General features: G+C 37.8%; 1 long non-coding RNA gene and 1 other non-coding gene across 2 annotated transcripts; both read left to right on the top strand.

Moving 5' to 3' along the window:
• The first annotated feature begins 1,064 nt into the window (after positions 1-1,064).
• Positions 1,065-1,994, top strand: LOC138242921 (uncharacterized). The gene is made up of 3 exons (XR_011191796.1): positions 1,065-1,125; positions 1,233-1,347; positions 1,908-1,994. It is a non-coding gene; the product is annotated as an uncharacterized lncRNA (long non-coding RNA).
• A 3,169-nt stretch (positions 1,995-5,163) lies between these two features.
• Positions 5,164-5,235, top strand: trnaa-ugc (transfer RNA alanine (anticodon UGC)). Its single transcript has one exon. It is a non-coding gene; the product is annotated as a tRNA-Ala (tRNA).
• The last annotated feature ends 4,906 nt before the right edge of the window (positions 5,236-10,141 follow it).

Genomic DNA, 10,141 nt, shown 5'->3' with positions numbered 1-10,141 from the left:
GAAAGTCTTTGTGGTCAACCCTATGGGGAGTGACAAGATGGCAGACTCCACTGCAGCGGCAAAAAGGTTCAGGTAAGAAATCAAGCATTGGTTTCGTGGTGAAACTCTGCATGGGCACACACACATTTCAGGTTCAAATTCAGCATGACAAATATTTCCTCATTTATCAATAACCTATTGTTTGGATTCACAGGGACTTTTTCAAGCTGAGAAGGAACGTCTTGGAAAAAGAAGACTGGTTGAATATCAACTTGCACCCAAGCGTGATTGGTCACACCAGGCAAGCAGATGCCTCAAGCTGTGGGGTCTTTGTGCTGCAGGTCAGCATAACCTTTCCACGCTGAAATTTTGGACTGTCTCAAAACTATTGTATGAGAGATTTTTAGGGAAATAATTGTGACAAACTTTTGTCTGTTAGATGGGCACAGACATCATGAACAATTTCCCGGATATTCCAACATACATCGAAATAAACAGCAGCGCCAAAGAAATAAGAAAGTTGCGGAAAGACCTGTCAATCAGAATTCTTGAAGCTTCAGGTATTTTATTATTTGATCCTCATTGCCTACGTTTATTGGAGTATGTTGTTTTCCTGAAGCATGTTCTGTCTCTGTAACAAGTCTGAATGAAAAAGATTCTCAATTTATTTATATGCAGAACTCATTTGGGTGTTCTTTTTGTACTATATAACACAGTGATGAAAAGTTAATTAAATCACATTTCACACAGTTAAAATTCAATGACACTTTGGCCTTCGTCGTGGTTGACACAACCATTGTCTGGGAAAAGTGTGGGTCTAAATTGCCCATAAGGCAGCAAGCTGGTTGAACATAGCTGTGTTATCATGTGCCCCCTTAAAATCATAGCAACACACGCTGACACAAAAAAGGGTAACAGGTGTTGACAGGAGTATTCTGAGACATGACAATGTGCGGTTTAAGAAGCAGTAGAACACCTAATCAGGAAAGTGCATACGAAAAGGTCTCTATCAAACTGTCTTCAATTATGCAACAATGATCTGTAGATAACATTGGAAAAATCAGTCTATTTGGCATGTTTATTATAGCTCCTCTCCAGGACATGTGCCTGATGTATGGAGAAACACCGGTGCGGCAGACAAACTGGGTAAGTGAACATCATCTCTATCTGTATGTGTAATGTACACACATACTAACAAAACATACCATTGAAATGTGATAGCTGAACTGATATAAGGTTTACTGTCCGTGTAGATTCAGTGTGACAGTTGTGAAAACTGGTTCCATGAATTGTGCATCTCAAAAGAAGAGTATGAAAGCGCAAAGAATGAAGTATCATGGATATGTACATTTTGCCAACCCCAGTTTGGTGAGTATGCTCTGCATGCAAACTATCACTATGAAAGGGTTTTTTAAGCAGGACATGTAGTTTTAGATTCAGCAGAAACATAGGATGACATATTTCAGTGGACGTTATAATTGTTTGTTATTGTTAAGAAGTTTGGATTGCAGGCTTGTCTTCTGGCATTAATGGTTCTATAAATTAGAGATAACTTTTAAAAAAACACACCAAAGAAGGCACACATAAAAGATTACTGATAATCTGTGCAATTTATTACATGACACAGGCATCTCAAAGATAGAATTACTGTGTCAGATTAATGATTAGACATGGATGCATCAAATCACTTACTAGGTTTCTTTCCAATAGTATAGAAACAAAGACACGACCATGAACACCTAAAAGAGCTTGCCATTTAGCACAGAAACAATATAATGTCTTGCTGTAAAATCACAAAGTAAGAAAAAAGGAGTTTGATTAGGAGAGATCTGGCAAATTGTGCAAATACCTAGATCTTGATCTGTGACCCATTTATACTCCTTGGATCCTTTGCAGTTCATAACCCTTCTTACGGTTTTATATTTCAGGCACTGTTGATGAGTGAGCATCCACCCCCTACTCCCAAGAATTACATAATAGACATGTTGGAAACTCAACAAGACTGTCAATGTGTTCTCAGCAGAATTCACCTCCAAAAGACACGTAAGTACAAGTTTCAATATCCCCCCAAAATTTATCTTGGGTAAGAGTAAACTTTCGTACACTTTGCCAAAAAATAATGAAAAACACTAGAACACAAAATCACTAGAAACCATTTGTTATCTATTGCCAGAAACCAAACAAAGTCTGTATGAAAACAGTAAAAAAGTTAATCATGTTAACACACTGTTAACATCACTGTAGTAGTGCAAAGAAATGTAAATCGACAGTATGTCAACATGAAATGATTTCCAGATAAAATTGTATCCATTCTAGAAAGATAGATTAATCAAGAAATTCCACTCCGTTGTGAGAAAGATAAAAGAAAACTGGCTTCTATCAAATAGAAGTGTATCTAGGGTGATTTCTTATTATTAGGTTTCCAAAACAGTACCCTATCTACCTTCAGACGGGGCACAGTGCTTAAAGGATTCTAACCGGAACAACAAAACACAATCGCATCATCAAAGTCCGAACCCCACCGGCTTTCAATATCGTACCATGTACATCTCCAGGAGTGGAGACTCATCAAAAAGAACAGCCTAGAACCAAAGTGATACCACAGTGACTTTTCTTACAGTAACGTTAAGGTAGTTGTAGGATGCTGTCTAGATCGATGAACAGATTACGTTAACAATAGCAAGCAGGTAGCAGAGCTAGCTGTTCTGCTTCCTATGGTCATATTGAGCATTTAGGCACACAGCCCCTAAATTGTGGAAATATATGTCAGACCTTTTTAAGGATGCCCCATACCTACAAGTATATTTATCAATGCTGTAGTCTTCTACATCGTCTCTGTAGTCTTCTTTATCCCGAGTGATCTAATTCTTTAGGAGGTGCAGAAACATAGATATCAAGTGGGTAAGTAGACAACCATGTTGCAATTGTTTTTTCTGTGTCTAACCCATTTATTTTTCTCCACACCATTCCTCCCACTGTTCTCTCTTCGGTGCCTTTGGTTGATATTGAGCTCCGTCCCCCATGACAAGGGATCCTCCTGGATTACTGAAGCAAGGAACCCAGCCTACAAAACTCAAGATCCTGTACTGCTCAACCCAGTGGATGGGACACACCCAACATTAACATCTAGTCTCACATAATATATGAAATAGAATTCACCGTGTCAATCTGCATGGTTGTGCATGTAATCTGTTTCTAGTAACTACTTGTCATATACAGCCAGGACCTGGAGGAGAGGTCAACCATCAGGCCTTGGACCCCCAGAGATTATTTTTCTCCTTTGGAGTTTTTTGTTTTTCTCTCCTTCGTGCCTGATGGCTACACAGTCACATCATCAAGACTGCATACCACACCTTCATTGTGATTACAGATATAGCTTATTTAAAATGTGAAATTAGGAAAAAACTAAAACAAAACAAGGGAAATAAAAAGAATGTAAAATCTAAAATTTTCAGATGTTGTGATGAAGCTTTTGACTCATGAATAGCACCCCCTATCCCAGTGTATTACCTGTAGTGTAATCTTCAGAAAATCATAAAAAAATAAAGAAAGGGGCCACAGCCACAGCAAGGTTGTATGAGGTTCGGGGGGCTGTCTGGTGTGTAAAACACTTGGTTGTAGCATTGTGAATGTTGTGCTTCAAATGCTATTGAGTCATGAAGAGGACCTCCCTATCCCAGTGTATTGCATGTCTAATAGGTGCCGTATTGAAAAAATCATAACAAAAACTGAAAGAGGTTTCACAACCCAAAGCAAGGCTGGGAAAGGTCAGAGGACCTGCTTAGTGTGTAAAACACTTACTTGCAGCATTGTGGGTGCTGTGGTTTAAATGCTATTGGCTTGTGAACAGCATCCCCCTATCCTAGTGCACAGTGCCACATTCAATAAAACCATGAGAAAAAGAGATTCACAACCCAAAGTTCTCCCAGTCTTCTGTGTAAACAATCATGGACATCATGATTTGAACATCATGGGTGCTGTTTTTAAAAAGCTGTTGAGTAAAGAACAGGAATTTTCTTGTAGAATGAAAACAGGAAATAAAGAAAGGGTTTCAGAAATAAAACAAAGCTTTATTCCCGTGCTGACAGTCTGGGTAATTGGAAACTGCTGTTCTGCTTCCTATGGTCATATATGGGTTTTTCGCATGAAACTCTATTGAGCAGTATTTCTGCGTAGTGAACGTATGTATGTATACAGCGGTCCCCCAGTGTTCCAGATGGTGCGTAATTGCGCATCAATCAAAACCCCGAGTGTCAGGAAAGAATAATAAGCTCACTGATATGTTTATTTCAAAGTCGTGGTCTTTAAAATGCATTTGGTTTAAAGGCGTTCTGTGTTATATGATATGTGATATGGACACAAGAATATTCGTGCGTGGAATAAAAAGACAAATTGAAGGCTGTGAGAACATTCACAATGTACTTTATACACAGAGCAATTGTATATACAAAGCAATTGTTTCATAAAAACGCTACAGGCGTGCCAAAATCGTTTTCGTACTTCAAGCTAACTTTACCCCGGTGAAAGTTACAGACAGGCTCCACTCTTTTGTTGTGATGTCATTTTAATTAATGTTAGCTGTGATTAGGTGTCATTTTTGTCTCTTTTAACTTAAGAGTTAAAGAGTTTAAGAGTCTGCTCCTTTCTTCCTGGTATAGAAATAACATGTTCCATGTTTACAACCACCACTATAAATTATTTGGTCAGCTCTAACGCCTGTCTGCGTTGACAAGGCATCTCAAAATGACATATTAAATAAGAACACGATCCTTCCGGTTACCATTCCTGTGGTTGGAGCGTTGTTTCGCCCTTTTTCGTTCTTCTACAATATTTACAGACAGGGCTTTATCACTGGAGTTGTACAGAAGAAGTGTGCATCAGTACTGCTGTTGTTCTATGCGTAGTTTAACTGAGATCACTTAAAAGATGCAAAAAGCTTTCAAAGAAAACAGAATTGAAAGACAGTAGAGTAAGGAGGTAAAAAAGCACTCCCCCGTTGAGGAATTAACCACCGTCGCCCATGTGACTGGATATAAAAATAACTGATTCGTTTTTGCCCAGTCTCTGGAAGCTTCAATGCGATTATTTTTCCTTCCTTATTTCTTCATTCCCATGAATTTACTCTGTAGTAGAGGAAACACGAAAGTGGGAAATTGTAGGCATTCTCCATTAGCACACGGCACCGGGGATGTAGCTCAGTGGTAGAGTGCATGCTTTGCATGTATGAGGTCCCGGGTTCAATCCCTGGCATCTCCACGTGCTTTATATTATTGTGCTCACATCGCAGTCTTCTGTTGAGTGAGAACTCTTTGTCGGTGTTCATAGAGAGCCATGTTTACACAATTAAGTTCAGTCACACACAAAGTGCTACAGTGTTGCTCTGCTGTTTTAGATGTACCTCCAAAGCATTTAGTTCTGTTAACTACAACAAATGATTTGAACTATTTTAACATCATATTCAGGAAATCCAGAGAACGTCTCCACACTTGTCGTGGCTGTTGAAGAAATCACCTGTTAAATCTCACCCGGGATTTCCTGAGAAATCATTCAGCGAGCAATCCTACCTCTGGACTCCACACTAAACTGAAAGCTGCGCGAATTCCTCACTGCGTGTCTTGTACTGTTACAGGTGCTCTCGTGTAGATGTGGAGCACAGCCATAAGGACACTTTGAACTTTTTCCGTATGTGAAGGAAAAGGCAAAAGAGCATGAATAGTATTAATCGTATAAAATATCCATGGTACAACTCGAGAAAGTACTGAAGGACTAAACAACGACTTTTGATGATTACAAGAGATTCAAGAAACACAACCGTCCACACACGGGCTTGGATCCTGAACGCTTTAATTAAGACAAAGCGAAGGATACGAACTGCAAACTCTCTTCACGTCTTACAGTTTGTGAAATAAAACAATTTCTTACTTTCTTAATAATTTCTTACTGCTGATAGACGATTTATTGCATTTTAACAAAATCACAATTACAAACATTTTGGGTTAAACTGTTATTCACACACTCTAACGAAGATAAACGTTAGTGTCTTCCGGTGTGTGAGCCCATTTCTAATAAGAATAAAAAATAAGTTATATAAATTGAATTGTTCTACTTTTTATACTTACATAGTCTTATTAATATTTCAGTTAAATATTTTCTTCTGTAGTAATACTAGTCTCGATTTACAATTTTTGGACATGGTGCATCTTAAATAACTTTGTTATTAGTTTCGGTTTTGGAAAATCGCGCCCAGAAGCTACCAAAACTGGTAATGCAATAGCAGCCTTCTGGGTGGAAAACAAAAAGTATTTCTTGGTATGAATCCTAGCTCATTTATAGGCGGCATTCTAGGACTTCTCGCTTCAGAAATCCTGTCAACGCATCGTACGTTTCTACTCCATCAATATCAGGAGTGTTATCACTACCAAACGCTAAGAATAGATCCTGGCAATACAAGATCTTCGTTGGAAAATTGTTTATTTTATTTTTTTAAAATATTTTCAATACCATCCAAAAAGTCAAGTTTCAATTGTATGCAACTGATGAGATCTCTCTTCGATGGAAGTTATAAGTACATCCAAAACACGTTTCTTGTGGATCCAGAAGAGGATCATTATGAGGCTCAAAACATGCCTGTCTCTTCATTTTTTGAGGACGAATTGATTATTGAGGTGTAATCATTGGTTCAAAACCCAAATCATCTGCTATTGCTGTTGTTTCTTTGATAGTTTCTTCAAATCCTTCAATTGATCTTCGATATCGAGGGATAATATCATACAAGTTGTGGTTTTCTTTTAATCACCAATTTTATTAAAATTTCACCTTCTTTTACAGATGTCTTGCATCTATCACAAGATATAACAGTCCCCTTGCGTCCTCAGGTAAAATGTTTTAAAAAGTACAACAAAAGTACAATATACTGAACAGCATTTATGCTTACATGTATATTAAAATGAAGGTACATATACCAAGATATTAAAATACAATTGTACAGATTTGTGAAGTTTTCCACCAAATCTGCAGTGTAATTTTGAAGTATTATAGCTGAGAATGCAGGATGAGTATGAAGATCAAATTCAATGAGTGAAAATGATTTTCTTGGAAGTTGCCGATGTTGGTCATTATTGATCAGTCCAGGTGATATTGACTTAGGTACTCAAATGTTTACTTGGTGTAGCTTGAAATGTGCAAAACACTCACATTTCTTTCAAATATGAAGATGTTTTACTGTATCTAGTGCTCTGTACTGGTCAATCTGGGTGCTATAAAATACCTATGGTTTGAGGTGCAGTATAAAGTGAATATTGGGGTGTCTCTAGTGCTATGGGATGCTGCGTTTTAAATTGAGCAGCTCCTGAAGGCAGGACAAGGAGTCTTAGATAGATAGATGCAATTTCTTCTCATGGGATCAATAAAGTTTCTATCTACCTTAACCTTTTGATTTGAAGGGAATGTAAATAACAGCCAGGTTGTCTCTTTGGTTGTGTTGTATCTGGCTCTGTCGACAGTGCCTTTTGTTCCTTGTGTGGATTAAATCATACTTATGAATTGATCACAAACATTTAGGCATTCTCTCCTTCTGGGGTTGATTTTATCATTGTGAGTGGCCAAAGGTTCCTTATATATTTAATTAAAAGTCTTTAATTGTACAAAATTAAGAAATTACAAATGAATGACAAAATGGTTTTAAAAAGTTTATTTTTAAAAAGGAAATGTTAAGAAAATGTATATACATTTCTGCACATCAGAAATGTTACATTCAGAATTCTATATCAATTAATAGTTTTATTTCAGAAACATATCATATTGTACAAGAAAAAAGACTGAATGGAATAGGGAACTTTAAGGTCCTGTTTTAAAACACAAACTGCAGGTCCTGTAGACAAAGTCAATGAGGACAGTGACTCACTGGTCAGAGCTCTCAGGTGACAGACAGTGCTAGTGTGGAAGCAGTGGAGTGAAGTGGACTCAGGTCACAGACAGTCTCAGTGCTCAGAACTGTTTTAAGACTGTGTGACTCTGTTGGTGAAGCTCTTCTGTGTCTAGACCTGCTGGAGGAGGTTCTCCCAGACAGCCCTGTCAGTCTCACAGCGCCCATCCTCTCCCTGAGAGTCATCCCCAACATCATCGTAGTCAGTCCTATCAGGGGCAGGGGCTCCTTCTTCAGAGGGCAGTGTGGGCAGGACCCTGTCCACTCCAGGGCCAGGCTGGAGGACACCTGACAGAGAGACAGACTCATGATTTGTCAAATGAGCCAGTTATTGAAATAATATTGTTACATATTGGGATTATGAAAATTGTGAATATAAAAAATGACTGAGTAGATAAATTAAAAAATAAATTAATCATAACCCCCAACTTTTAAAGATTTTGCCAAGAATATACCCAAGCATTTGGTATAGTTAAAGGCACATAAGAGATTTGTTCTTTGGAACAGCTTTATTGAAAAAAAGTAATAGTTGAGACAATTAGTTAAATATTTGTTAACAACACTACACACAACATAAACATACAACACGCAATTACAAATTTGCTAACAAGGTGTTTTAGACACCTACATCCTAAACACCCAGAAAATCCTCAAACTGCTACCAAGTATTCAGCTTTTACAGAACACCTACTTAAAAGAAAGAGATAAACCAAACCTTCTAAACCAAAGACATTACAACCTACAGTTAAATCTCTTTCTTTGTGAACCCAATTGCTACAAAATGAATGGGAACCTATCTCCCTGTTCTAAAGATGCTCCCACTAGCCAGGAGAGGCACTTTTTAACTAAGGGATTATATAAAAAAGAAATAAAAGTTTCTAAAAACAACAGAAAGGCAAGCTCTCTTTATGAGGTTCAAAGACTAAACTCCAGTCTGGTCTTTCCAGTTGATCTGGACAAGTAGTAGAAGCAAGAAGTAGCTCTCGCCTTCTACCATTCCTGGACAGTTGATTGACAATCATTTACCCAGAACTTTATGGTTGCTTTGATCTCTGAATCTCACACCTCAGCAAACATCTCCTTGCTTTGCAGCCACTAGCCATGTACTGTAATTGGAATTGGAATTGATGACATTACCCAGGTGTACCTAGATTTTTTAAAACACTTACATAGTAACACAATAGTGTAGTGAATGGGGATTTTAATTTAAATAAATATTTTAAATAAGAAATTATAGCAGTATATTTTGAGAGTACTTGTAGACTTTTAGAAACTAATCAAACATAATAATCTATAGTCTCACACATGTATTCTAACCAGACAATATACAATTTATTTATATAATCATAATTTGCATAACAAACAATAAGCATAACAGAACATACTGTATCTGAGAAGTACTCTGCTTTGATATCAATGGCTATTAGTGGACTAACAGTTATAGTATACAGAATAGATGTAACAATATTGTACTCAAAAGCGTTTAATAGGTTTTTTTAATTAAATTGTATCTTTTTGGGAGAATTGATGATTCAGTGTAGAATTCACTTATACTTATGAAGTATCAATCCTCTAAAACCACAGTGAGGAAGACCTAGTAATTTCTGAGCCTAGTAATTCTCTCTGCAGTCAGAGAACAGAATTCCTGGTCTTGGGGAATCTAAAGCTTTGTTCTGCCCAGACCTCATTCACTCATCATTAATCAGCTGCTGATCAATTTAAATCAATTAAAATCTGATTGGCTAGGTGTGTCAGTAGGTGGGTTTCAGTGACTGTGATCTTTGTGATCTAAGTCTTTATTGGCTGTTATTGATCCTTGTAGGACATGACAGAGTGAAGCTACCGCTACTGCAAAATGCCTGATTCCCCCCTGTCTTGGAGACAGTGCAACAGAGATGGATTACTGGAGGTTATCTTTCCCATCCCTGAACTACCTAACCCACACCGAGCCCCCTGGCTGTAGCCCCTTTTACCTGAAGTGGGGTCTTCCTCACTGCTAAACACATCACTGTATCCAGAGGGTGTCTCATCAGAGAGGAGTCTCCCTGTGAACAGAAGAGCAGGTCAGTAATGGCTCTGTCATTCTGACACAGACTGGCCTGTCAGAGACCTTTTCTCTTCTAGGTAGTGTTTATTTGCAGATATGAAATTAGGTTGAGACTAATTTCTAATGACAAAGGCTACTGTGGGCTGGTACAGGTGGTACTCCTTAGTCTTATTTATAATAACTCACCTGAC

Source organism: Lepisosteus oculatus, chromosome 14 (assembly GCF_040954835.1).
Source record: "Lepisosteus oculatus isolate fLepOcu1 chromosome 14, fLepOcu1.hap2, whole genome shotgun sequence".
Taxonomy (NCBI): domain Eukaryota; kingdom Metazoa; phylum Chordata; class Actinopteri; order Semionotiformes; family Lepisosteidae; genus Lepisosteus; species Lepisosteus oculatus.
This window is presented reverse-complemented; position numbering and strand designations above follow the sequence as displayed.